This window comes from Pan paniscus, chromosome 1 (assembly GCF_029289425.2).
Source record: "Pan paniscus chromosome 1, NHGRI_mPanPan1-v2.0_pri, whole genome shotgun sequence".
Lineage (NCBI taxonomy): Eukaryota > Metazoa > Chordata > Mammalia > Primates > Hominidae > Pan > Pan paniscus.
In genome coordinates this window covers 223863793-223890892 of record NC_073249.2, presented here as the reverse complement: position 1 = coordinate 223890892, position 27100 = coordinate 223863793, and the positions used below count along the sequence as shown (strand labels likewise).

At 46.4% G+C, this 27100-nt stretch overlaps 1 long non-coding RNA gene across 1 annotated transcript; it reads left to right on the top strand.

Annotated features, from left to right (window-relative positions):
* The first annotated feature begins 8058 nt into the window (after positions 1-8058).
* Positions 8059-21883, top strand: LOC130540850 (uncharacterized). Its single transcript, XR_008954854.2, has 6 exons — positions 8059-8643; positions 11566-11600; positions 12329-12565; positions 18676-19103; positions 19264-19364; positions 19910-21883. It is a non-coding gene; the product is annotated as an uncharacterized LOC130540850 (long non-coding RNA).
* Positions 21884-27100: the final 5217 nt, after the last annotated feature.

Genomic DNA, 27100 nt, shown 5'->3' with positions numbered 1-27100 from the left:
AGGACAGAGTTCAGTTTTGCAAGAAAGAAAAGCAAAGCAAAGTCCTGTGGATAAATGCTGGTGAACACTGCACAATAAAGGGAGTGTAAATGTTATTGAACTGCATACATAACGAAGGTTAAGGTAGTAAATTTTTTGTTATGTGTGTTTTACCATGAATAAACATCTTTTTAGGTTTTGACATTTGATTTTGTTTTTTCTTTTTAAGATCTGGCATATATGTGCAGAACGTGCAGGTTTGTTACATAGGTATACATGTGTCATGGTGGTTTGCTGCACCTATCAACCCGTCATCTAGGCTTTAAGCCCCGCATACATTAGTTATTTGTCCTAATGCTTTCCCTCCCCTTTCTCCCAACCCCCAACAGGCCCCGGTGTGTGATGTTCCCCTCCCTGTGTCCATGTGTTCTCATTGTTCAATTCTCACTTATGAGTGAGAACATGCGGTGTTGGTTTTCTGTTCCTGTGTTAGTTTGGTGAGGCTGATGGTGAGATAGCGTGCCGATTCCTCAAGGATATAGAACCAGAAATACCATTTGAGCCAGCAATCCCATTACTAGGTATACGTCCAAAGGATTATAAATCATTCTACTATAAAGACACATGCACATGAAGGTTTATTGCAGCAGTATTTACAATAGCAAAGACTTGGAAACAGCCCAAATGCCCATCAATGATAGACTAGATAAAGAAAATGTGGCACATATACACCATAGAACACTATGCTGCCATAAAAAAGAGTGAATTCATGTCCCTTGCAGGGACATGGATGAGGCTGGAAACCATCATCCTCAGCAAGTAAACATTTTTTTAAAATGTCCCTCTTCAACTTGCCATTGCAGCCTTGGCCCCTAGCCCCCTAGTGTGTGCCATGGAGTGTCTTGAAAGCCTGCCTACACCTGTCCTCCCAGCTTTGCATTCCTTTTGGGTCGTGCAGCTCAAGAGCAAGACTCTGCACTCAACACTGCCATGCCTTAGGAAAACATGTGTTGACCACACATCTCTACTCCCACTTCCCTGTGGACTCAACACCCAGTGGTTTCTGCCTGGTGCTGAACAGCTTCTCCCAGCCTCCTAAGGAGCCCCCAGTGGACAGATGTGTGGCTGTCAGCAGCTGATCAGAAGAGTCCTCTTGTAACACAATTGGGGAGAATAGATTTACTGCCTTTGTAAACATTTCTGATTCCTCCATGAATGTTTGAGAGCTGGGCGGATGGTGATGACTGATTAGTCGTGTGTGCTGGGCCCCCTGTCCTGGCATGGAAAACACACAGGTGCTGTCCTCCACGCAATTACCCTTCACTGCTTTCCAGCGGTGACTTATTTCCACCGATAGCGCTCCCCTGGCCGCCTTCCCTCCGGGTGACAGCTCTTCACCGTGTTATGTGGCAGACTTCCTCTGCGCATGATAAATAGTCCTCATTTTCTTCCCAACAGTCCCACAACCAATAAAAAGCAATAAAAAGTGAAATGACACACAAATTGCATCCCCAACGGGCTGTAAAGGCCCAAGATGTTGCTGCATGCAATGATCAGATGAGATTCTTTGCCTTTAAACAAATAACCCTCATTAACAAAGAGAGATATGCAAATGAGGAGGAGGCAGGGCCTTGGGGGGCCTAGGCAGGGCAAGGAAAGGTGAGTGGGCTGATGCCAGCCCACCTCCAGGCGCTGGAGGCTCCAAGTGCATGTAGAGCAGATCAGGACGCTTCTTTGGGATGATGGCAGATGACCCAGAGACACACCTGGCAATTTTGTGCCATAGCAAATGGCCATGTCATTGCTCTGGGTTCTGGGTTAGTGAAAATGATATTGCTGCAGCTTTTTAGAAGCCTCAGGAAGCACTGATCTCTGGTTTGTGTGTGCCATAATGATCAGATGTGACTGTCCCCTAGAATCTCCCCAGGAACCTTAACAAGAACAGATGCCCAGATCTTGGGCTTAGCAATTCTGATTCTGTTGCTTTTGGAGGATGCCAGCATCTCTGTTTTTAAAGGGAAGTGCCCCCAATATGCAACCAGGTTAAGAGCTCTGGGAAACCCAGGGTCCACACTCAGCATACTGGCAGAGCCTGGTAATGTTCAAAGTTCTCCATTCTCTAAAGTGATGGACTATCATCTTCTCTCCCTCCTGGCACCCTACTCATGGGAACATGCAGCCTTTCCTGATTAACCAGAGAGGAGGAGGAGGGAGGAGAAAGCAGTGAATTCTGCCCAACTACCTATACCAGTTTAACTTCCTCCTACCTACTGAGTGCCAGGTACCTTCTCAGTCCCTCTTCACACCAGCCCTGTGTGGCATCACTGTCCTCTTGGTAAAGATGAGGAATTAGGGCAGCAGCAGGAACCCAGGCTGCTCCCCACCCCTGCAGACCACACCTGGTTTGGAGTTGGGGTCAATGATTGGGCATGAGTGGATGCTGATGGGAGATGCTAGAACAGTCTACAGAGCTGGGCATTTGCAGGGTGAGCAGCCAGGGAGGCTTCCAATGAGAGCCAGGCGTGGAGGTGGCTCTTGGAGGCTCTCTGTGCACCCATAGGTGGGCTGGCTGGAGGAAATAACACACTAGAAAGTGCAGTGTTTGAGACAACAGTTAGGAAATACCAAGTTGACAAGCGGAGTCACCACAGTTGGTTTTCAATGTGAACAATGTCTTGCCTTTACCAATATCTTATCTTTGACAAAACGCTTTTCTAGAGTGAGGGGTCTGAGTGTGCATTGGCATAGGGGGATCCCTACTTCACCTCTAATCTTTCAGAGGGAAAAGAGTAAGGTAGGCTTTTGAGCTATAGGACACACATCAGCCCCAAGCAAGCACCGAAAAGAGCAGGTGTGGTTGCCACCTCTGGTGTGCCCCGCCCTCTCTGGGACGCTCATTTTCCTTCTGTGAGCTGCAAGCAGGGTCCGTTGTCCTGGGTTTGGAGATGGCTGCATTTGCACCCTTAGAGGTGGTCTTGCCTGGAGTCCTTTGCTCGCACCCACACTGGCACTTATGGCTGCATCTCCTGCCTGCCAGACAAGTCTATCATCCCCAGGAGGCACAGAATCATCACTCACTGTCATCCCAGCAGGGCCCCAAGGGGCCAAACAGGCAGGGGCCTCTAAGCAGAACCAGGGAAACCCAACGCATGTTGGTGAAAGGCGGATCCTAAAAGTAACCCCAGAGAGACTTTGGCTGCCAGCTGCTTCCGAGGGAGTCATGGTCGTGCCTTCTGACCTGTCCAGGCCCCAGGATCAGTTGAGCCAGACGCCCAGCATTACGGTGACTCAGACAGCAAATCCACATAATTCCCTAGGCCAGGAGAGAGACAGGAATATTTTTAAATTCCAAGCAGGGTTGAAACAAAAAGACAGTTCTGGGTATTTATTTTTTATTTTTGAGACAAAGTCTCACTCTGTTGCCCAGGTTGGAGTGCAGCGACACAATCTCAGCTCACTGCAACTTTTGCCTCCCGGGTTCAAGCAATTCTCCCACCTCAGCCTCCCAAGTAGCTGGGATTACAGGTGTGCGCTGCCACGCCTGGCTAATTTTTGTATTTTTGTAGAGACAGGGTTTTTACCATGTTGCCCAGACTGCTCTTGAACTCCTAGGTTCAAACTATCTGCCCACCGTGGCCTCCCAAAGTGCTGGGATTACAGGCTTGAGCCACTGCGCCTGGGCCTTGGTATTTCAGCTGTCAAGGATCCCGCTTAACCAGGGTCCCTGGAACCCAGGCATCGGGTTGAGTGAGGTTTTACTCCCCACAGGCCAGAGAGAGAAGCCATGGAAGACTAGAGTCCAGCAAGCATCACGTGGCCTCACTGGTGTGTTGAACACTTGGCAGTCACTAATATTTCAGCCTTCATCATGAAAGCTGGACTTTTAGATGGGTATCAGGCCACCTGGGGTGTCCTAGCTGAGAACATCAAAACAGATGTGAGGACCGTGAGGACAAAACAAGGCTGAAACAGTGAAAACATCTGACACCAGTGAGGGCTATGGTCGAGTCACGCCACTTTCATCTGGGTGACTTTAAAGTTCCCCTTTAACAGGACCGTGGATGGCAGGGATTCCACCGTGCGTAGTGTGGATGCGCCAAAATCGGGATGCCGCTGGCGGGTGTCAGCAATGGGTTAGGCTATTTCTGGTGCAGACCAGCTGGTTCTCCCAGCCTACCCCTGTGACGTGGGCTCTGCTACCTTCCCTGTCAACATCATCAGCGGAGGCTTTGTATAATTTACTCATTCATTCAGTAAGCATTTACATACCTCGGTAACATTTCCTCATTGGATTTAAATTGCTGGAGATTGTTGTCTACGTTGGTGGGCCCTTAAGGAGACTAAAACAGACTCTGTCCCATTTTACGGCTAGTGGGCAGAATGGGAGGAGGCCACCCATCCACAACAGGGAGAGAAGTGGGCTGTTTACGGAATGATTATGATGAGCCCTGCACAGTGGCAGGCAGATGCCCTGCGGTTTTGAATGTTTTGCTCCACCCTGTCGGGTGGGTGTTATTTCTTCCCATGGCAGGTGGAGATATGGAGATGGGAAAGGTGGAGCAATCTGCCCAGTCAGGACTCTGACTTTGCTCCCTTTCTTCCCATATACGAGGTCGCCCCTGTGCTACACACACACACTGTAGAACAGGAAGCACCCCATGGGTGCTGTAGGAATGCTGGCAGAGCCCAAAGAGCTCGCCTGTAGATCAGCACAGCCTGGAGATAAGGCACAGTTAGGGCATGAGCTGGCTCGGAGAGGATGGGCAGGGTTCAGACAGCAGAAGAGACATTTCTACTGTCCGAGCATCAGGCATCTTGCCATTCTGTCCACAATGGGAAGGCCGGAAGGGAATTGCCGAGCAGGAAGAGAATCGCGTTCTCATTGTAGACAGAATGGCAAGACCCAAAGAGAGTTGGGAGAATGTGGGCCATCATTACAGAATGGCACGTGGCCTGGAGTCCACCTCGCATGCAGGGAAAGGACAGAGAGCAAGATACAGAGCCCTCGGGGTCATTCTGCACAGTTCAGGTGCCCTTTGGGGAGCCTGTGTCCTGGAGAGGGCAGATCAACGTGCACGCATCCATGCTGTACAGGTTTATAAGATCCAGACATGGCTCTTCTGCAGAGGCACCAGCCCCTGAGGTGGCTGAGACCCCCAGGTCCCAATTCCTGCTGCTGTGCCCTTTGCTTGATAGATCACTCTCCACAGAGCTTCCCATGGAACCCACTGTCTCGCCTCACCCAGGACTTCACACTTGCTCTTCCTCCTTCCCAGAATGTTCTTTCCCTGAATCTTAACACAGCTGGCACCTCTCATCTTTCCCCTCCTCAGACAGGACTGGCCTGCCCACCCCCACCTAAGGCACGTACTTTGTGTCACAGCAGCCTTTTTAAGTTTACCTGTGTCTCATCTAATAATCATCTCGTTATTGTTTTAACTTGTATTCCTGGATGCCTGGGGATGCTGCCCAGCCATGCATGTGTTTATTGGCTGCCTGGAACTCCTCCACCGTGGCTTGCCTGTTGACAGTCTTTGCCCGTTTTAATGTTGGGTTGTCTTTTTCTTATGATTTGTAGAATTTCTTCATGTATTATGAAAAGTATTACTATATCTTATAATCACCAGTCTCCTCCCCAATACCTATTTCTTTTATTTATGATGACTTTTGTCTGTGGTCACCAGCCATACAGAAGTTATAGTTAGATACAGTCAACTGTGATAACCTTTTCCCATGTGATTTCTGCTTTGGTCTTGTTTAAGAAATCCTTTCTGATGTGGTATGCTGAAGGTTTATTTTCCATGTTTGGTTTCAAATTCACTTAGGGCTTATTTCTGTACATGAGGTGAGCATCTATTGTATTTTCTTTCCATATGGCTGGACAGTTGTCCCTGCACAATTTATTGAATGGTCCCACAGATTTGTAATGCCTTCCATATCAGTTAGGATAAAGATCTACTGTGAGAAACACAAAGCCCCAAGATAAATGGCTGAAACTAGATAGAAGTGTATTTCTCGCTCATGTGTGAATCTGGGGCAGCCTTTCTTGGGCCAGTCTGCTGGCTCTGCCAGGAATCCAAGCTCCTTAATTCCTAGGGCATGACTGGAGCCTTCATGGTCCAAGATGAAGTTCCCACCAACCCCTGAGTTTCCAGGTAGCATGATGGAGAGAAAGAGGGAAGGAGGGTCAAGGACACGTATCAGCTGTATGTATTCTAAGCCGCTGTCCAGCATTTCTGCTTCTTCTTTTAGCCAGACTTTTTTTTTTTTTGCAAAGGATTTGGAAATTCTAAGTAGCCCATTCTCAGACTTAGAGTGGACATCCAGCAGTCTCTACCACATCTTCCGTATCTTATGCCAAAGTTATATATATGCAAATATATATTTCTGGATTTTTAATTCTGTTCTGCATATCTAGTTGCCTATTCAAATACGATAGCCCTTAATTACCATGGATACATCTTGACAGATAGAGCAATCTATCTATAGACAGTGATGTGTCTTGGATATTTGTCCCACCCAAATCTTATGTTGAAATGTAACCCCCAATGTTGGAGATGGGGCCTGGTGGGAGGTGTTTGGGTCACGGGGGCGGATCCCTTATGGCTTGATGAGTTCTTTGAGATCTGGCTATTTAAAAGTATGTGGTACCTCCCCCTGCTTCACTCTCTTGCTCTCTCCTTTGCCACGTGAGACGCCTGCTTCCCTTCGCCTTCTGCCATGATGAAAGCTTCTTGAGGCCTCCGCAGAAGCCGAGCAGATGCCAGCACCATGCTTCCTGTAAAGCCTGTAGAACCATGAGCCAATTAAACTTCTTTTCTTTATAAATTACCCAGCCTCAAGTGTTTCTTTATAGCAGAGCAAGAATGACCTAACATAGATAGAATGGTGGAGATGAGCATCTACCACTTTCTGTCTTCCCCCCCGCATCTTCCTGGTTCTTCTTTTCCTCTTCCATATGAATTTTAGTGAGAATTGGTGTATCAAGTACGACAGCACTTTTGATTGTGAATTTTATTGAATTTCATTGAAATTATAGATACATTTGGGGAAGTATTGACTTATTTATGGTATTACCCCTTCTACCTATGAAGACAGTAAATCACTCCATTTATTCAGTCTTCTTTTATGTCCTTCAATAATATTTTATAACTCTCTTTTCTAGCTCATCTTTCCTTAGATTTATTCCTGGGTAACTTACAGTTTTTGTGGTTTGGGTAAATCTTTTTTTTTTTTCTATTACGCTTTTGGATGGGCTTTTCTTAACATACAGAACGACTTCTGATTTTTGTATATTGATTTTGAATCTAGATTCACTTACTAGTTTTAATAGGTAGTAGAATGTCTTTGGAATTTCTCTGTTGACAGTCTATTCATCTGCAAACAACGTCATTTTGCCTTTTCATCCCAATCCACATTCTGTCAGTTCTGTTCCTTACATTGAATTGGCCAGCACCCGCAGAAAAGTATCAGGAAGGCACTATGATAGCAGTATTCTAGAAAGTTCCTGATGTCCTTATCGTTTCGTGACTCTAAAGTTTCGTCATGAAACTCAGTGTTTGCTTTTTCTCCTTCTCCTCAGCACCTTTTCCCCTCCCCTTCCTCCTCCTCTTCCTTTTGTGTTACTCTTTATCAAATAAAGGATGTCTTTGTCTTTTCTCTCTCGTTTTGGATTTCCTAGGAAGTTTCTGGTTTGTCAGCATTCTGTTTTGTTTGCTTCTCTTACCGGCCGCAAATCTGTACAGTTCTGCAGCAACCTCAATTCTTGCCTCCTCAGAAGAAAGAATTCGACTGAGGGGCATAAGGCAGAGGGAGAAACTGAGGCAAGTTTTAGAGCAGGAGTGAAAGTTTATTCAAAAGCTTTAGAGCAGGAATGAAAGGAAGGAAAGTACACTTGGAAGAAGGCCAAGCGGGTGACTTGAAAGATCAAGTGCGTGGTCTGACGTTTTGACTTGGGGTTTTGTATGTCAGCATGCCTCCAGGGTCTTGCGTCCCTTCTTCCCTGACTCTTCCCTTGGAGTGGGCTGTGCACATGCGCAGTGGTCTGCCAGCGCTCGGGAGAGGAGCATGCGCAGTGTGTTTACTGGAGTTGTGCGCATGCTTGCTTGAGGCATTTTTTTTTTCTTAACCAGCGCGATGTCCTTAGGAGGTCATTCGCCGGTTAAACTCTGCCATTATGCCTCTTACTGGGCATGCTCGAGCCCACGGGCCCAACTCCTGAGATCCCATTTGGAAGCTGCTGATCACCAGTTTCAAGTGTTTCTGTTTATTGGGAGACTGCCTTCCTCTGGCACTGGCAGTGACCAATTATTATTTTAGAGAGACTGTTAATGGCCTGACCATCACCTGACGAATATCAGGAAAGTGGCCTGACATTCCTGGTGTGTGTGGTGTGGGGTACAAGGGGAGCTCTCTCCTACGCTGCTTATGTCTGACTAGTTGGATTCTGCAGAGTGGAAGTGGGAAACTCCTTCTGACCCTGGCCACCTGTCTCCATGTGAAGGCAGATCCATTTGAGTGACAGTCCGAGGCAATACCTCAACTGCCTCTCACTTCCCAAGACAAATAAACCCACTTGACCTTGATGTGCTTTTTGTGAATACATTGTGAGATTGGACTTTCGGATATTTTATTTAGAATTTCTGCGTCTATATTCTTTGGGAGGTAGGCCTATAATTTTCATTTCTCATCATGTCCTTGCTCAGTTTTGATATCAAATTATACTGGCATCAGAAAATGAGTCAGGTATTTTATTTGCTTCATCTATTCTGGAACAATTTGTATAAGAAGACAATTTTCTGTTTCTTGAGGCTTTTGTGAAACTCTCCTTGAAAAATCACCAGAATCTAGTGTCTGAATAATTTTTATAAATTTTATCTAAAAACCGTTTCTTCTAGGTGTTCAAATTTATTGTCAAAAAGTTGTTCATGATAGTCCTATGACTTTTAACCTTCCTTTTGCATCTCTTTTTATGCTCCTAGTGATGCCTTGTGCTTGCTTTTTTCACCATGATCTGTCCACTCAGTTGACTATTTTTTTCCATTCGTTTCCAAAGAAATATCTTTGGTTTTATCAATCAGCCATATTTTGTTTGCCTTTTCTGTTTTCTTAATTTCTGCTCTTATCTACTGTTGATTTTCTTCTCCTTCTTATAGGCTTACTCTCTCTTATTTTAGTAGGTTCTCGAATTGAATGATTAGCTCATTTATTTTATAACATTTTAAAATGCATTAAAAGCTATAAATTTACTTAAAGAATTGCTTTAGCTATGTCTTATGAGTTCTGACATAAAGTGGGATTTCTTTCAATCAATTCTAAATATTTTGTTATTGCTACTATGATTTTTCTTTAATCTGTGAATTATGTTATATGTAGTTTTAGTACATCTTTCTATACATATTTGTAATAAATGTTTGTCTGCTTTTAGCATTACTCTTTTAAATGGCATATAGAAGGATTTTTAAGTTATCTAATTAGTCTCTGTCCGTGATAGGTAATATTGTCACATTTATTGTAAGTATTGGTATATTTATTTCTGTCTATTTTTGTTTTTTATAGATACTAGCTTCTATTTTCTCTATGTCTTGACTTGTTGTTTTTGATACAGCTTTTCTTATATCTTTTTTCCCACCAATTTGGAAGTTATTATAGTATATCTCTCCACATATTTTAGCTGGTAAACTTAAGTTGTTAACATAATAACTGTCTATTTTTCTAACAAAGTCTAAGGTTATTTGACGTTTCCCTCCTTTTCCAGTTTTCCCCACCGTACATTCTTGTTTTACATTTTAATTCAATACTCTTAAATACAAATTTCCAATTAGTGGTTAAACACATTCAGCAAAATACTTTTATTATTATTTTTTTGCTCAGTATTATCTTTAGCAGACCACTCCTTCCCCTTTGGTTCACTTTTCTTCTTGTTGGAATATATCCCTCAGTAGCTTTCTCTGCAACCATCTGAGGGTGGTAAATCATGTTTTCTTCTAGTCCATATTTTAAAAATATCTTGGCCTCTTTTGCCCTCACTCTTGAACAATGGTTTCACAGGGTGCATCGAATATGGCATTTGCAGTTAGTTTTCTTGACACTCTGAGGCTATTTATTCATTGTCTTCTAGCATCTACTGTCACTGAGGAGACATTTGTTGCCAGTCTCATGGTCTTTCTTTTGTCATGATATCTCTTTTCTTTTTGGTACCTCTAAATATTTTATTTCATCTTTCTGCACTGCAACAATGTTTCCTCATAATTCATGTATACTTATATATATATACATTCATGTATATATTTTTCCTGCTCAGCACTCCAAGTGTTTCATTAGCTGAAATTTCCTGCTTTTTCATTGAATCTAGAAAATTTCTAGCCATGCTTACTTCAAATATTGTTTATTTGCCATTCCCCTTGTTTTCTCCTTCCTGTGTGGCAGAATCTCAATTTCTTTTCCATATCTCTTAACTTATCTCTCATAAGATAAGATTTTTTCTCCGTCTGCTGCATTTAGAAGGAGCTTCACAACACTATCTTCCAGTTCACAAATCTTTATCTGACCAGGTTCATATCCATTTGTAATTTTAAAAAGTTCCAGCCTGGGTGCAGTGGCTCATGCCTGCAATCCCAGCACTTTGGGAGGTCGAGATGTGTGGATCACTTGAATCCAGGAGTTTGAGACAAACCTGGGAAACATGGAAAAATCCCATCTCTACAAAAAATACAAAAATTAGCTGGTTGTGGTGGCACACACCTGTAGTCCCAGTTACTAGGGAGGCTGAGGTGGGAGCATCCCCTGAGCCTGGGAGGTTGAGGCTGCAGTGAACTGTAATCACACCCCTGCACTCCAGCCACCTGGATGACAGAGTGAGACCCTGTGTCAAAACAATAAATAAATAAATATATAAATAAATAAATAAATAACGACTGTATGTTTTACTTCCAGAATCTTGAATTGAGCTTTAAAAAGTGATCTGTTTTTAATTCATATCCAATTCATAATCTTTCCTTATTTTTCATATATTTCTTTCTTTACATCTTTGAGACCTTTAGACCTGTGAGACCACAGGGTATTCTATAGACATCTCGAGGTTTCCTGTTGTTTGCATTTCATTGGTGATGAATATCTTAACTGATAATTGTTGCTTTAGTGTAAATCTTCTTCATGCTGTTCAGAACCTTCTGTTGTGTGGGTCTCTCTCTCCCTTCTGCCCTCCACCAAACCCCATTTGGTGGTTTCACAGGTGCTTTTTCTCTGCCCCTGAGAATCCTGGTCAGAACCACATTGCTTTGGAGGCCCCTGCTCCTGCCTGTCAATATCCTGGGGAGAGCACAGGTGCAGTCATAGGGCAATTGGCAGCTTAGCCCAAGTCTGGACCACGTGGCTGCTCTGCTTCCATTGGGACTGGCTCTCCCCGGCCTCCTTTTACTCGCTCCAGGTTTCATACGTGAATCTGGCTGGGGTCTCCTGCCATGTGGGGTGCCTGGGTCCCTGTCATTTTCAGGAGCCAGATCCCTGCCACTTCCAATAGACTCTTGCCCTGGAGCCCTGCATGTCCACAGCTCTGCCTCCTCCTAACAATTGCCTCTATTGCAGGTACACGGAGCGCCTTCTTTTCGTTTAGAACATTGGTAAGTACCTAAGTATAAATTCGATTGACCTTTGCTGTGTTGGAGAAAAGAGGACAGTTCCAAGTTTGAACTCAGTTGCAAAGTTTCCTAGCAGTCCAGCCCCACATCCCCCCAGGGCCTGGCTCACTAGAGATGTCTCTGAGTAGGAATGAACAAAGCAGAGTCGGTTCCTCCAATCTCATGTATTTTAGTATTTTAGGGTACTAAGAGTCTTCTCCCTCTGAAGTTCTAGAGAGGGAGCTTTCCAGTGCGAGGAAGACCCAGGGCACACTCTGTTCCTGTAACCCCAAGGCCACCAGGAGTCCACAACCAGGCTCCTTATCCAGTGGGGGGAGTGGAGCCTGCAGGAGAAGGAGGCAGGACCCATCAGAGGCCTGATGGAAACAGGGTCCCCAGCACAGCTGTGTGGGGGGCAAAAGCCATGAAGGGAGATAATGAGGCTGCTCTTGGGTGGGCTGGTGATGCCATCTTTCCTAATGAGATGTTAAATGAAGTTATGGCAGACACAGACTCCACTGATTTGGGAAAAGATGATCAATGAATTCCCATCTTCAAGTGCACTTATTAGCTGCTGCCTGACATGACAGACTGAAAAACTTGGAGATGAAATTAGTGGTGTCGGTGTGTCATGACCCAGCTCAGTCTGAGTGGATATGCGTGTGCGTGTGTGTGTGTGTGTGAAAGAGAGAGAGCGAGCATTTTCTTAAATAACTAAAATTCTCTCACAGGTGGCTCCACATTAGAAGCATCCTATGTAGCTGTTCTGCTTGCAGCTGCCCAAGTCTGCCTGGGCCTCCTGCATGAGGTCATGAGTCTTAATAAAGCCACTGACCCACACATTTGGAATCGTACTGACTTTTCACAACTAACAGCCAACACATTGCCAAGAAGCAATTCAATTGTTGAGGATATCACATCATGCCAGGGAAAGAGAGATGGAATTCAGAAAGCCTGGGATATTGCAGGTAATTACTAAAGCGTGTAGTTTATAGATCAATGTGCTCCATCTACTCAAATCCAAATAGTCTAGGACCTCAACTGCATGAAAATCTTTGTAAATATTTGTGTTAAAAGCCCCTTGGTAAACATTCCCTGTGGTGCATTTGGAGCACAGGCAATAAAAGATGTTTTGTTTCAGTGCCTTCTTCCCATGATTTTAAAAGGAAATGGGAGAACTGTGCAGTCACACTGCCATCCCGCATCCAAGCGGAATCTGCTCAGCCACGGTGGAGCATCTATTGGTGCACCAAGGGGGATGGCAGGGGCCCCAACACACAATGCAATTTATATCAAAGCAAGGAGTGGCCAAGTTTTCTCTTTCTAAAAATTCAGTTGCTTTAATTTCATGTTTAATGTGGCACAGACCCTATCCTATAAAGAGGTCGTGAAAAATTGAGCAGCGTTAGACTGCACTGAGGTGATAACATCGATTAAAAAAAACAAAAACGGTACCTGTAATCCCAGCACTTTGGGAGGCCAAGGAGGGTGGATCACAGGAGGTCAGGAGTTCAAGACCATCCTGGGCAATTTGGGGAAAACCCGTCTCTATGAAAAATAGAAAAATTAGCTGGATGTGGTGGTGTATGCTTGTAATCCTAGCTGCTTGGGAGGCTGAGGCTGGAGTATCACTTAAACCTGGGAGACAGATGTTTCAGTGAGGCAAGATCACGCTACTGAACTCTAGCCTGGGTGTCAGAGCAGGACTCGGTCTCAAAAACAAGTAAAAAAAAATTAAAAAAACAAATAAAAAGAGGTAGACGCGAAACTGCAGTTACAGTGACCAATAGTCATCCGTGTTCATGTCTCTTTAAAAATTCGTATTATAAAAATGTGTGTATGTATATGGCCTCTACTGAATTGAAAAGACCTGACATTGATAATGCATTTCATAATGAATATAATTTAATGATGTGATGAACATAATGCATCCCTAATAATCTCATGATTCTTTCTTTCCCTCAGCAAATAATTTTAAGCTTAGGTCATGTGTTTTAAACTGTGTTGGAGGCAGGGGCACTGTGGAGAATGTGCAGAAAGAGCTCTCTAACCGCACTTAATTTTCATTCTAGTGAGGGGGGCTGGTGGCTTCAAGAAACAAGTCAACAAAGGAGGTTATTTCAGGTTGTGATCATTGCTAGGGAATAATCACAAAGGGGCCGGGCGGTGACAGGTGTGTGCGTGGGGTGAGGCAGCTCTGAACCCTTCTCTTCTCCATGGCAGGTTCTCCCCATTCTCTCTCCCAGGACCCCCCATTCTTCATTCATGAGGCTTATGATCATTCTCTCTTCATGAGCCCCATGTGGACAGGGGCTTTATCCATCTCCTTTGCTTGGTCATCTCTGGGTCCAACATCCAGCCTGCCTGTGGCCGTTAATATTCTGCATGAAGGGATCAGTCTACAAACAGAAACTTTGGCTGCCTGGTCTTGTCTCGTGATGACTCTGGAATTATCATAATCCCATTCTTTTTAATTATTTCCACCATTCTGCTGTATGCAGTTTATGTTACAATTATACGTTGGCAACTAAATCTTTAATTGTCCTCTACTCATTTCATGGATCACTAGGAACCTTTCCCCCCCCAACTAAATTACTTCTCAAGGGCAGGGATATGTCTTCAATTTCTTTATTACTCCTCACCATCAACGCATTTGAGCACTAATGTCTGGGCCGAGCCCAGTGCTCCATCCATACTTGCCGACATTGTAGAATGTGTATTATTCCCTGCGCAGTCAGTGGGGCTCTGCCGCTGGAAGAGAGAGGAAGCTTGGATAATTGAAATATCCCCATCTCAGACATTACCGACTAAGGTTAGGTAAGGGCAAGTCAGACTGACTTTCATATCTTGGGGTTTTATTTCCTGCTGTTTCTTGTATGTATTCTTTCAGAAAACCTTAAGAAGGAAAAGTCTGGGCCACAGAGAAAACAGGGAGGTGAAGAAAGATTCTCAAATGTTTTTCTTTAGAAGTCAAGAGGTTGCTCTAATCAGTTTCAAGAAACAGCAACAACGGAACCCAAAGGCCATGATGAATCTGTTATGTCCTCTCTCCCTCGTCCCTCCTCCTCCTTCCTTCCCTCCCACTCTCCTTCTTTTGGACACAATCAGCTCCAAATGGAATAAACAAGGAAAATGATGCTTAGGTGGGTTCCACAAACACTGACGTGCTGATCACCATGAATGTGCTGGAAATACAGGATGCACAAGGTCTCCAGGAGTTCATGCCTATTGGACTTGGCAAGTGGACGAGTTGGGTGTTAAAGAAGGAACAATCTTAGTAGCTGCAAGTGAGATGGAGCACACAGTATTTGGATGGAGTGGGATGAGCCACTTAAACATGGCGGGTTGGGATTCAAGCACAGAGAGCCCTTGGGTTCTCTACCAGGACACAGTCATCTTCTTGCTCCTCTTGTCACCTCCTTCAGGCAAAATTGTTCCCTTTCTTCATGCTCTGCCCTGCCACAGACCTTTCTCTAACACCCGAAAATGACTGGTCTTGCCTTTAGTCTTTTTTAGTCCTTATCACGCAACAAAAGATTGGCTGCTATTTTATCTCCTCTTCATTCAGAGTGAGGCAGTGTGGCAGGGTGGATGGCCTATCAGTGTAGATCAATAAGACATGGCCTTGACATTTACTGGCTATTAGATCTTGGCTGAGTTACTCAATGGCTTCTGACTTCCATTTCCCCTTCTGCTAAATGGAAACAGTAATTACCACCCACTGGGTGAGAAAGAAGATCCAGTGGGTTAAGGTTGGCAAAGTGTCTTGCAGATTAGAGAGGGCTCTCTGAATGTTAGCTAGTTATCATGACTGTGGGTTGGTTTCTATCACCAAGGAGTCTAAAATGTAGTTATAGAGGCAGAGTTCTATTTTGTGCTCCCTTTCTGTTCTAATGAGTCTGTACTATTAGGAGAACAGAACAGGTGGACATTTTTTGATAGATGAGTATAGGATATGAATCTATTCCACAAACATTTATTAACCAAACACCTGCTACAGAGGCCCTCTGTTTGACCCTGCAGACAACATAAAAATGAGGAAGACAGCACCTCAATATAGTCACTTTCTTTTTCCCATTTTGTCTGATGATATTTGTGGTTGGCAGAATAATGCTCCCCCAAAGATGTCTATGTCCTAATTCTTGGAACCTGACATATGTGACCTCACATAGCAAAGGAGAATGAAGATTGCAGATAGAATTAAGGTTGTTCAGCTGACCTTGAGCTGGGGAGAAGATCCTGAATGACCCACGTTGGCCCAATGTAATCTTTAGGGTCTTTAAAAATGGAAGAGGAAATCAGAAGAAAGAGTCAGAGAGAGAGAGAGAAGCATGAGAGACTTGGCCCAATGTTGCTGGTTTTAAAGATAGAGGGGGCCACCAGCTCAGGAATGTGGGAGACCCCCAGAAGCTGGAAAGGGCAAAGAGGTAGATTCTCCCCTTTTGTCTCCAGAGGAATGCAGCCCTGCTGCTGATGCAGGATGTTTTACTCCTTTGCTTAGCTAGGTCTGGGTTCTTGTCTCACAACCAGGAAGAATTAGGCACACAGACACTCAAAGACTGAGTGGAATAGACTTTATTAAGCGAAAAGAAAGCTCACAGCAAAGAGAGGGTTCCTGAAGGCAGGTTCTCAGTTGCCCCCTTCCCAGCTGAATACCAGGGTGTGTGTGTGTGTGTGTGTGTGTGTGTGTGTGTGTGTGTGTATATGTATAAGGCACGAATTCCTAGTGGCTCTACCCCATTACCCCCTTGTGCATGCAGGCCTTTAGTCCACTGTGTGCCCCACTGTGCAAGTTCCTTTATCTGCACAAAACATCCGGTATAAGCACCTTTGGGACAGGTCAGAGGTTCTCTGGGGACCCTTCCCTTAATGTCTGCCTAAAGCAAGCTGGCTAACTCCTTTCACTGCCACCTTGATTTCATCCCAGAAAGACCCATTTCAGACTTTGATCTCCAGAACAATGAGCTAATAAACTTGGGCTATTTTCACTACAAGTTTGCAGTAATTTATTATAGGACTGATAGGAAAAAAACACAATACTCATCATGCTCTTCTTTTCAAACATTTATTTCATTCAGCCAATGTGTATTGAGTGCTTACTTTGTATCAGCCATGGATAAGTAATCAATATGAAATGTTGGCTGGGGACCAGACATGATTGATCCCTGCCCTCATGGAGCTTACAGTCTAGCTGAGAATACAATGTTAATCAAATGGGGGGAGATTATCAATTGTCATGAGGGCTGAACAGGATGGGTACATGGCTCATGTCTTCTATTATCCCAGGCAATTTAGCAATGTTTCAGAAAATCACCCTGAGCCCACCCTGCCAGCCCTCATCCAGCCACTTCCTCTTCCAAGGATCAGAGAAAGGCAGGGACATAACTGGCAGCAGAGGCCACCTTGTCCCCAAAGTGCTGGGGGACCTGTTCATCGGAGTGAAGCACTTGACCAACTGCCCTTGACATTCCACCTCTGACCCTTTCGAGGCCAGATTGGTTGGCCAGGCTGCCTCCTTCTGTTTTTTTCCTGCACTGTCAATCAATAGAAAAGACATCAGAGACATTTAAGAAGCACAACTAATCAGTTAAGCATTCAATTAATTAGGCAATCATTTTTCTGCACTTGATTTTCATTACAGTGAGTTTATTTTCATTTCTTGTGTAGGAAAAAACAGGTGCTCACATTTAGCTTCATCAGCTTCCTGTTGCCGTTGGATTCACGTATTATTTTAAAAATAAGTTTATTTTAGGGGAAAATGTGACCTGGGAAAACCCACTCGTATTTACTCCCCAAGGTTGCTGCTTTTGTTGTGGTGTTGGTGGTGTTTCCCCCTGCCCCCCAACACTGGGATGGTTTAAAAACATAAGTGAAGCTGTATCACATTCCACCAACCGTTGCTGAAGCCTTTGTTCCTTCTCAAAAGTTATGCCTTTTCCTTTCTCAGAGAGGAAAGAGGCCTAAATTTACATTTACTAGGAGCCTCTGAAACAGGTTAGCCTCAATGTAGGTGGTGGGTAACATTATTTCCTAAAAGGCGACTGTGTTCACCCACTGACAGTTTCCAGGCCCCTCCCAGGGGGCTCAGAACTGCTGTAAACCCAGACCCAGTGGCATAAGGCTGGACGTGAGCCCAGGTGCAAACCCAGAATAATGACCTGCATACACACATTTCTCACTGCCTCTAGGATCAAATCCCCCATTCCGAGGCTCGCAGATCCCGGGATGAAAATGCTGCTGCCTGAGTTGGAATTGTCCTCGTGGTGCAAATAGCAGACTTAACAACATTCATGTTAATTACTTTTCCTGAGTGTCATTCTAAAAGAAAGAAATATACCAGTCTGCTTTCCGTTTTCAGATGATGTTGGCGGTCTTGTCCTCCAGCCCAACTGCACTTGTGAGGTCTTTAAAGCACAAGTGAAGATAGTTAAGCTGCCCCTCCCCATCTCTCCCTCTCTTATTTTTCCTTTGTTTGTGATACGAAGGGTTAATGTAAAAATAGATGTTCTGCAGGCATCATAGAGTTCCTCTTTAGGTTCCCATGGAAACCAAGCAGCGCAAGTATGTGAAGAATTTTTTTAAGTTAGCCCAAGATTTTATCCTCCAAAGATTTAGGGTCATTCTGCCTTGTGGTTTGGGGGCATTTTTTTAAAGTTTTTTTTAAGTAATTAATAAAATAACTTCACCTTCCCTCCATCCTCCCCAACCTACTCACAGAGCATTCTTTTATTTAAAGTGTCCAACACAAAGGTTATTTTGTGACGTTTTGAATAATGCAACCCCTTAAGGGTATTTTTTTAAAGTTCTTTTGCAACAAAGTTTCTCCTCCCCAACCTCAGAAGACGGAAACAAAAGAGATATTTATTTCCTTCGATTTAAAGTGATTTGGAATTGCTGCTGGGGTTAGATTATGGGAAATTGCCCACCAGGGAAACAAACTTGGTCACCACCCCTGAACTGCAGTGATGACATCCTATGGGGACACACAAGACAAACAAAATACTGAGAAAACCGAGGTTCTCGCTCTGCCCACAGAGGGAGCTCCGAGTTGCCGCTGCCTCTTTCTGCTCCTTTTCAGTTCAGATAAATGGCACTTGGTCAACGGAAATGTCCTAAGGGCACTGCAGCTGCAGCTGGAGAATGAAGAAGACATAAAATTAGGGCTTTTGTCACTGTCGCTTGATTTCATTAAAGGGCATTAGTTCTCGGCGAGATGTATGGGGTTGGAGAGGACAGGAGCCAGAAGCTCCCAGTGCAGCAGCAAGGCTGGCCCACGTGAGCACCTGGAGCATCATTTCTGCTGCCATATGCTTGGGCTGCCCCACCCCGCCGTGCCCTGCTCAGCCGTGCCCTGCTCCATCTCCCTCGCCAGGCCTGAGACCGGCCCCCAGTGTGTTGTGACTCCTGAGGTCTCCCAGCTGTCCCTCAACCCCCAGGAGAATTGCTCTCCACTCCAGAAGCCACCTGATGGGGAGGCTGACCCCTCTCCAGGACTGACTGATCGAGGTACAAAGGGTCCCCTTGCAGCAGTGGTGGAGCACCCTGTACAGCAGTTTGGGCTCTGGGCTCTCCTTTGAGATCAGGCCAATGCCTGAGTCATCCTGGCTTGACAAGGTGGGATGAAGGTCTCCTCCACCTCCAGGTTCCTTCCTTCTCTCCTTTATAGTTTTATCCTGACAGTAACCTCTCCCCAGGTCAGAAGACCTCTCAGGCTCTGTTTCTAGGGAGGCTGACCTGCTGACAATGCTCCTAGCTGGATTTTGTATGGTAAATATACCCTTTTATATGGGTTGAGTTATGTCCCCTTAAAAGATGTCAAAATCCTGACCGCTGGTATCTGAGAATGTGACCTTATTGGAAATCGGGTCTTTGCAGATCATCAGGTTGACAAGAGGTCACTGAGGTAGGCCTTACTCCAATAAGAAATGTCAAAGGTCAATGTCAAAGGATAAATCAAGTGTGTAAGGTCAATGCCAAAGGACAAATCAGATGTGAAAGGTCCATGTCAAAGGTCATATGAAATGTGTAAGGTCAATGCTAAAGGACAAATCAAATGTCAATGGTCAATGCCCAAGGTCACAAGTGTGTTCCTGACAAGGTCTTTCTCATTGACCAAGCTTTTGTCTGTCTTGGCCACCCCCAGTTGCAGCCCAGTTGCAGCAGGAGCCCTGCTGAGTCCACAGTGAGAGTCCCTGTCCCTGGGTCTCCTCTTGGTGGTTCCATCCACCAGCTCCTCATGGGCCCCCAGACTACAAATCCCAGGTGTCTTCATTGCATTTGGCATTGATCTCAGTCTCCCTCCTCCATTGCAGTGGTCTTGAATAAAGTCTTCCTCACTGTTTTAACAAGAGACAAGGTAATGTTCATTGAACATCTTATACAAAGAGGAAACCTGGCACAGAAGTGGACACGCACTCGGAGGGAAAATGCCAAGTGAAAATGAAGGCAGAGATCAGGTGATGCATCTGCAAGCTGAGCAACATCAGGAATTGCCAAAAACCACCAGGAGCTGGAGAGGCCTGGGACAGAGCCTCCCGCGGAGCCTCAAGGGAGCCAGCCCTGCCCACGCCTTGATCTTTGACGTCTGACCTCAAGAACTATGAGAGAACCCATTTCTGTTGGTGAAGGCTCCCCGTCTGTGGTCCCTGTCCTGGCAGCCCTAGGAACCTGACCTCTGGTTCCTCTGCATCCCTGGCATCACTCTGCCTCCCTCTCTTTTTCTCCAGTGAATCCGACACACTCTCAGTGAGACAGCCAGGTGGCAAGGGGTCCTCGGAGAAACTCCAGCCGGCCTGCTCGCTGGGCATGTACACTGGAGTGGAGCCACAGAAGTTCACGGTGTTTGCAGCAGGGAGGAGCCTGGCCACTCCTCTTCCTGGTTGGAACCTGGAATTTATTTTGTGAGGCGGGAAGCCTATACTGGGGAGACTCTTGCTCTGCTGAGTCCCCATTCCCCCTTTATTTTCCTTTTTGCCCAATAAATCCTATTATTCTCAGTCTTCGAATTGTCTGTGAGCCTAATCTTTCATGGCCATGTGACAAGGACCCCGTCATTAGCTGAGCTAAGGAAAAGTCCTGTGACATCAGAAGGCTGAGTCCCAGGTCCTTTGTTCCAAGAGCTGAGCTTCCTCATGGGATGTGGGGAGGGGGGTCAGCGCAGGTGATTGGGAGGACTGAGGCTGTTGGAGGGGGACCCCAGAGGGGGGCTTCAGTGGCTGCATCCACAACTGGGCCACCTGGGCATCCTTCTGAGGCAGGTTTCTCTCCACGTGCATGGCGTGGCCCTTCCACACAGCTGTCACAAGCTAGGAGGCTCACATGCTCTTGGGATTCTCTGGACATCATGGGTCCCTGAGGGTGGCGCGGGCTGAGGGTGCGCTCCCCCGCCGGCCTGGTACAATAACAGTAACATTAACATGCTTCTCCAGACCAAAGAGGCTGCTCTCAGTGTAATCAATGATGGCAGGGACTTCGAAATGTGCGTTTCCAGTGAACAACAATGTTTGGCCGCATGTAGTCATCAGGCACACCTAACTGGCTCCGGAAAGTGTTATGTTGTGAATTAAGATGACTCACGGAGAAATGTCAGTTTTATTAACATTCTTCCTTCGGACGATGATTTTATGTCTATAAGGATGAATTACAAAGGACTTAATGAAGGCGTCGGTCCAGAATGATGGGGTCCTTTTAGCAAAGCCTGCTTCCTTCCCTCGCTCTGTGTGTGGAGGTTTGATCTCTGCGTGGGGTACGGTTTCCACGTGCTGGACATGATTGGGCAAAAAGTCAACAAAACAGGCTGCTTGGCTTCAGGCTGACTGTGTAAAAGCCTCACCGGCTCAAGGAGGGATCGTCCTGGGCCCGACGGCAGCGAGTGAACTAGCAGCAGCGTTGCCATGGAAGATGGTTCCGTGGCACCCAGACATCAGCAGTAGGGCTAATGGGACTCACATCCACTCCATCACGACTTCATCTCCCAGGAAAGTGTCCTCCAGAGCTGGGAAGGTTCTTCCTTTGCTTCAGTCCCCGTTTCCTGCTCGTGTTCTGCCCAGGAGCCTGTGCAAAGGGCCCGTTGCCTCTCTCCGGCCCCTTGTGATGACTCCTCTCTGGGAAGTCCCCCACTTCCCGCACATTCCACTCTAGAAATTCCTTCTCTCTGCAGCGATCTGGTCATGTTTTCAAAAGGTGAGGTGCATTTTCAATTCTCAGCTCGCACCTAAGCTTCTGGCAGCTTTCAGGTGCCCCTAAAAATGGCATCCAAGGCTTCATCCTAGCCTACAGCCCCGCCCCCTTTCCGCCTGTGCCTCCTCCCACGGCCCCACCCACTTCCCTGCTGTGCCTCCTCCCACAGCCCGCCCCTTCCTGTGCTGTGCCTCCTCCCACAGCCCGCCCCTTCCTGTGCTGTGCCTCCTCCCACAGCCCGCCCCTTCCTGTGCTGTGCCTCCTCCCACAGCCCGCCCCTTCCTGTGCTGTGCCTCCTCCCACAGCCCCGCCCCTTCCATGCTGTGCCTCCTCCCACGGCCCCACCCCTTCCCGTGCTGTGCCTCCTCCCACGGCCCCACCCACTTCCCTGCTGTGCCTCTTCCCACAGCCCCGCCCCTTCCTGTGCTGTGCCTCCTCCCACAGCCCCACCCCTTCCCGTGCTGTGCCTCCTCCCACAGCCCGCCCCTTCCTGTGCTGTGCCTCCTCCCACAGCCCGCCCCTTCCTGTGCTGTGCCTCCTCCCACAGCCCGCCCCTTCCTGTGCTGTGCCTCCTCCCACAGCCCGCCCCTTCCTGTGCTGTGCCTCCTCCCACAGCCCGCCCCTTCCTGTGCTGTGCCTCCTCCCACAGCCCGCCCCTTCCTGTGCTGTGCCTCCTCCCACAGCCCCGCCCCTTCCATGCTGTGCCTCCTCCCACGGCCCCACCCCTTCCCGTGCTGTGCCTCCTCCCACGGCCCCACCCACTTCCCTGCTGTGCCTCTTCCCACAGCCCCGCCCCTTCCTGTGCTGTGCCTCCTCCCACAGCCCCACCCCTTCCCGTGCTGTGCCTCCTCCCATGCCCCGCCTCTGAGCTCTTGCCCTTGCTGTCCCCTACCCCCGGCATACCGTCCCCCTGGAAGCTTCCTTGCCCTCTCCGTTGTGTTGTGAGGTTTGAGTCAGGATGTCATTTATGAACAGGCCTGCTCTGAGCTCCCTCCTTGAGCTCTCGCCACCTGGTTCCGTGTTCTCACCTGCAGATTAGCCACTGCTGAGATCTCCTGCATGGACTTCCTACTTATGGAGGATCTCACACAAGCTAGAAGGTTTCATGGGGAGGCCCTGGCTGCTCTGTCCAGGGTCTGGAGCAGGGCGGGTGCACAGCAAGGCAGCTCACTGCATGGTTGTTTGTGGAATGAAACGACTTTGCCAAAGCCATGGCCGCAGACATACGATGCTCTAAACATGTTTGTTATAACCATGTAAACACGCTTCTTTAGGAAAGCTTATTTCTTAGGAAACCTCTTTCAGTTTCTGTGGCAACAACTCAGATATTCCTGAGGTCCAGAAATGCGGCTGCTCTGCACGCTGGTCACGGGCCTCTCCTCACCTGCCCCCAGGACGGGAGCATGGGCTCCATCTCTGGGCCTCCTGAAAAATGAGATGTCGACTTGAGTGGCCTCCGACCCTGTGAGGCTGATGTCATCGCTCACCAGGCCCTCAAATTCAAACCCAGACCAACCTGTCACTCTCCTTTCCAAAGCATGGGCCACTCATCATGATCAAATGTCCCCTCTTCAATCTACACACTGCTTGGCGTTGCCTGTTTGACTGTGAGAGACTCTGTGTCTGTGTGCATGCAACTGTGTGTGTATGTGAGCGTGTGTGACATTGTGTGTGAGTGTGTGTATGTGTGAATACAAGGAGGAGTGAGTGACTAAGAATGTGTGTGTGGGCATTTATGTGTGTGAGACAGAGTGGTGAGAGACTGCAGAGGCTAAGTGTGGGTGTGTCTGTGTGAGTGTATACAAGATGGGGAGTATGTGAAGCATGTTGGTGTGTGAGTGTGTGTGAGTGTAAGAATGTGTGTCAGTGTGACAGTGTGAGTGTGTGTGAGTGTGTGTATGAGTGTGAGTAAAATTGTGTGATCAGTGGGTTTGAGGTGGTGTGCCAGAGTGTGCAACAGATTGTGTGTACAAGATGCAACAGAGATAGAGTGCATATGTACATAAGTGTGTAAACATGTATATGATATCCATGCATATATATATGGTGTGTGCCTAAATGTGCAGATGATATGTAGTATACATATGTGATATGTGTGTATAAACATGTATGTGATATAGATGCATGTATATATTGTATATATGTGATGTGTGTATAAACATGTACATGGTATAGATGCATATAAATATGTGATGTGTATGTATACACATGTATATGATGTGTGTGTGTGTGTCTTGGGAGGGTCTTGCTAGTCAGGGTGTAGTTAAAACATCAGCTGGGATCCTCCACCTACACAAAAACAAGGCAGTCAAAGGAGAACTTCACGTGGCTTGATGTCATTTCAATGAATGCAGAGTAGTGTTTATCTCTGGGCCAAATTCAGAGGCAGGGGATGGGTTTCAAGAGGGGCATGCACATGCAAACACACACACACATATACACATGCATGCATGTATACACACTTGCATACACATACATGCACACATACACACATGCACATATATATACGTACACACATATGCACACATATACACGTGCATACATGTGTATGCATATATGCACACGTATGTGCACACACACGTATACACACATACACTCATGCATGCACACATACATGCACATATATACACACATACACATATATGCATAGATATACACATGTATTCACACATATACACATACATATATACATGCACACATGTATATGCACATATATACAGTTACATACACATACACACATACATATGCACACATATACATACATATACACATACAAACATATATACCTACAGACACATATGTCTATACACATATAAACATACATACACTGATGTGTACACATATATACACATATACATATGCATACATGTATACATATACACACATATACACATACACACAGGTGTATACACACACATATATACACACACATATATACATACATACACACAACACGGGAGTTTCACCCATATTGTTGATACTCTGGCTTTGAAGACAACTGCTGGTTTCAGTGTTTTCTACTTGAATATATGGCATTTCACAGTAAAAGCAGTAACCGAGCTCTTGTTAACAAAATGAACGCTCCACATTTTTCAATTTTAATTATTATGAAAAATCCAGCCCTTTTGTTGAAGGCACTTACAGGTGGCTTAGGTTCAGCTTCCTTTTTTACCCTTTGCTGGCTGTTTGTACTATGCAGAAATATCGTAGGAGAAAGAGTATCTACTGTCTTTCAACTGCACCTTGACTATATTCAGGTTTCAGTAGAATCCACATTGCGAAGTTATCTAGGCTCAATGAGATCTGATCATTTCTGCTCCCTCCTGCACCCCGTCAGCAAAGAGCAGGATTTGGGACCTCAGTTATGCAAAGTAGGGGCCTGGTGAAGACTGTGGGGCTTACGGACTGTGGCAGAGTCTCTTGCCATACGCGTGGAAGAGAACTGGAGTTTTTTAAATCTGGAATTTCATAGCATAAGGCCCCCAGCTTTTAATTGCAGGAAGTCTCAGTGAAATAGTAGGAAAAAAATAATAACAAGAAGAAACATATATTCGGTCTCTGTCCTCAGTTCCTGGCAGAGCTCCCCAGATCCTTGGAATTTCCTGAGTGGTAGGGGTGCTGTGAGAAATCTCTTGTTCAAATATTTCGTCTTTGACCTGGTTCCTGACACAGAGCTCGTAAATTTCGTCTTTGACCTGGTTCCTGACACAGAGCTCTTAAATTTCGTCTTTGACCCTGGTTCCTGACACAGAGCTCGTAAATTTCGTCTTTGACCCTGGTTCCTGACACAGAGCTTGTAAATTCTTTGGCATTTCCTGGGTGACTGGAGCATCTTTTAGTCTAATAAGGTGACTCTTGAAGGCTCCTGGATGGGGCCTGGTCATCAGAAAGATTGAGCCAGGATTAGGAGCCTGGAACTTTCAGCCCCATTCCCTTCCTCTGGGAAGGAAAGAGGGGCTAGATATTGAGTCAGTAATCCATCAGGCCTGTGGGACAAAGTCTACATGAAAACCCCTAAACTATGGGGTTTGGAGAATTTCCATATGAGCAAACATGTGGCTGAGCCTGTAGGGTGCAGCTCTGTAGAGAGAGTGTGGAAGCCCCACCCCCCAGCCCCCATGCCTGGCCCTAAGCACCTCCCGTCTGGCTGCCCCTCTGTGCCCTTTGGAATCCCCTCTATTGGCATAAAATGCCAGTGAACGTAAGCATGTGTTTCCCTGAGTTCTGTAAGCCATCCTAGCAAATTAATCAAACGGGAGAAGGGGTCGTGGGAACCTCCAATTTGTAGTCAGGTCAGACAGAAGTTGGGGGCAAGCAGACTTGCAACTGGCATGTGAAGTGTGGGCAGCCTCTGGGACTGAGCCCTTCACCTGTGGGGTCCGATGCTACCTCCAGGTAGGTAGCATGAGGATTAAATTGAACCGGAGGACACCCTGTCAGTGACCCCTGGAGAACTTCTTGGCGTGTGGGGGAAAAGTCCCACTGGTCTGGTGTAGGAAGTGAAGTATGGGTAGCGGTGAGAGTAAGAGCCTGACTGGTGTTGCTTCTCTGTTTGCTTTTCTGTGGCCTCATACAGAGTCCCTGCAGAAGAGAGCCTGAGTTGGGTGCAGCGTCAAGGGCTCAGGTGCATGGTTGATAAGCCTGTAAGAATGAGGAAATCCACACCTTCCCTGCTGTGCTCTGAATTTCTGTGCTCCTCAAAACCTCATATGTTGAAAGCCTCACACCCAAGGGGATGGAATTAGGAGGTGGGGGTCTCTGGGAGGTGATTACATCATAGGGACTGAGCCCTCATAAAGGAGATGAGTGTCCTTATAAAAGAGACCCCCTGGCTGGGTGTGGTGGCTCACATCTGTAATCCCAGCACTTTGGGAGGCCGAGGCAGGAAGATCACTGGAGCCCAGGAGTTCAAGACCAGCGTGGGCAACACAGCAAGACTCTGTCTCAAAAAAAAAAAAAAAAGAGACACGTAAGACCTGCCTTGCCCCTTCCACTGCATGAAGACACAGCAAGAAGGTGCTGTCCATGAAACAGGAAGTGGGTCCTCAGCACCACTGAGTTTGCCGGTGCCTTGATCTTGAACTTCCCAGCTTCCACAAGTGTGAGAAATACACGTTTTTGTCGTCTATAAGACACTAAGTTTATGACATTTTGCTCTAGCAGCCCGAACAGACTTGGACCTTCCACCACGCATTTTTCTTAAGGAGGTGAATGTAGTCTTTGCCCTTTGAGCTGGCAGCTCTAGTTTGAGGGTGATGGACTCCCATAGACAGCATATCACCTGGTGTTTCCAGGAAGGGCCCCGGGGGATTTCTGGCTCCTTG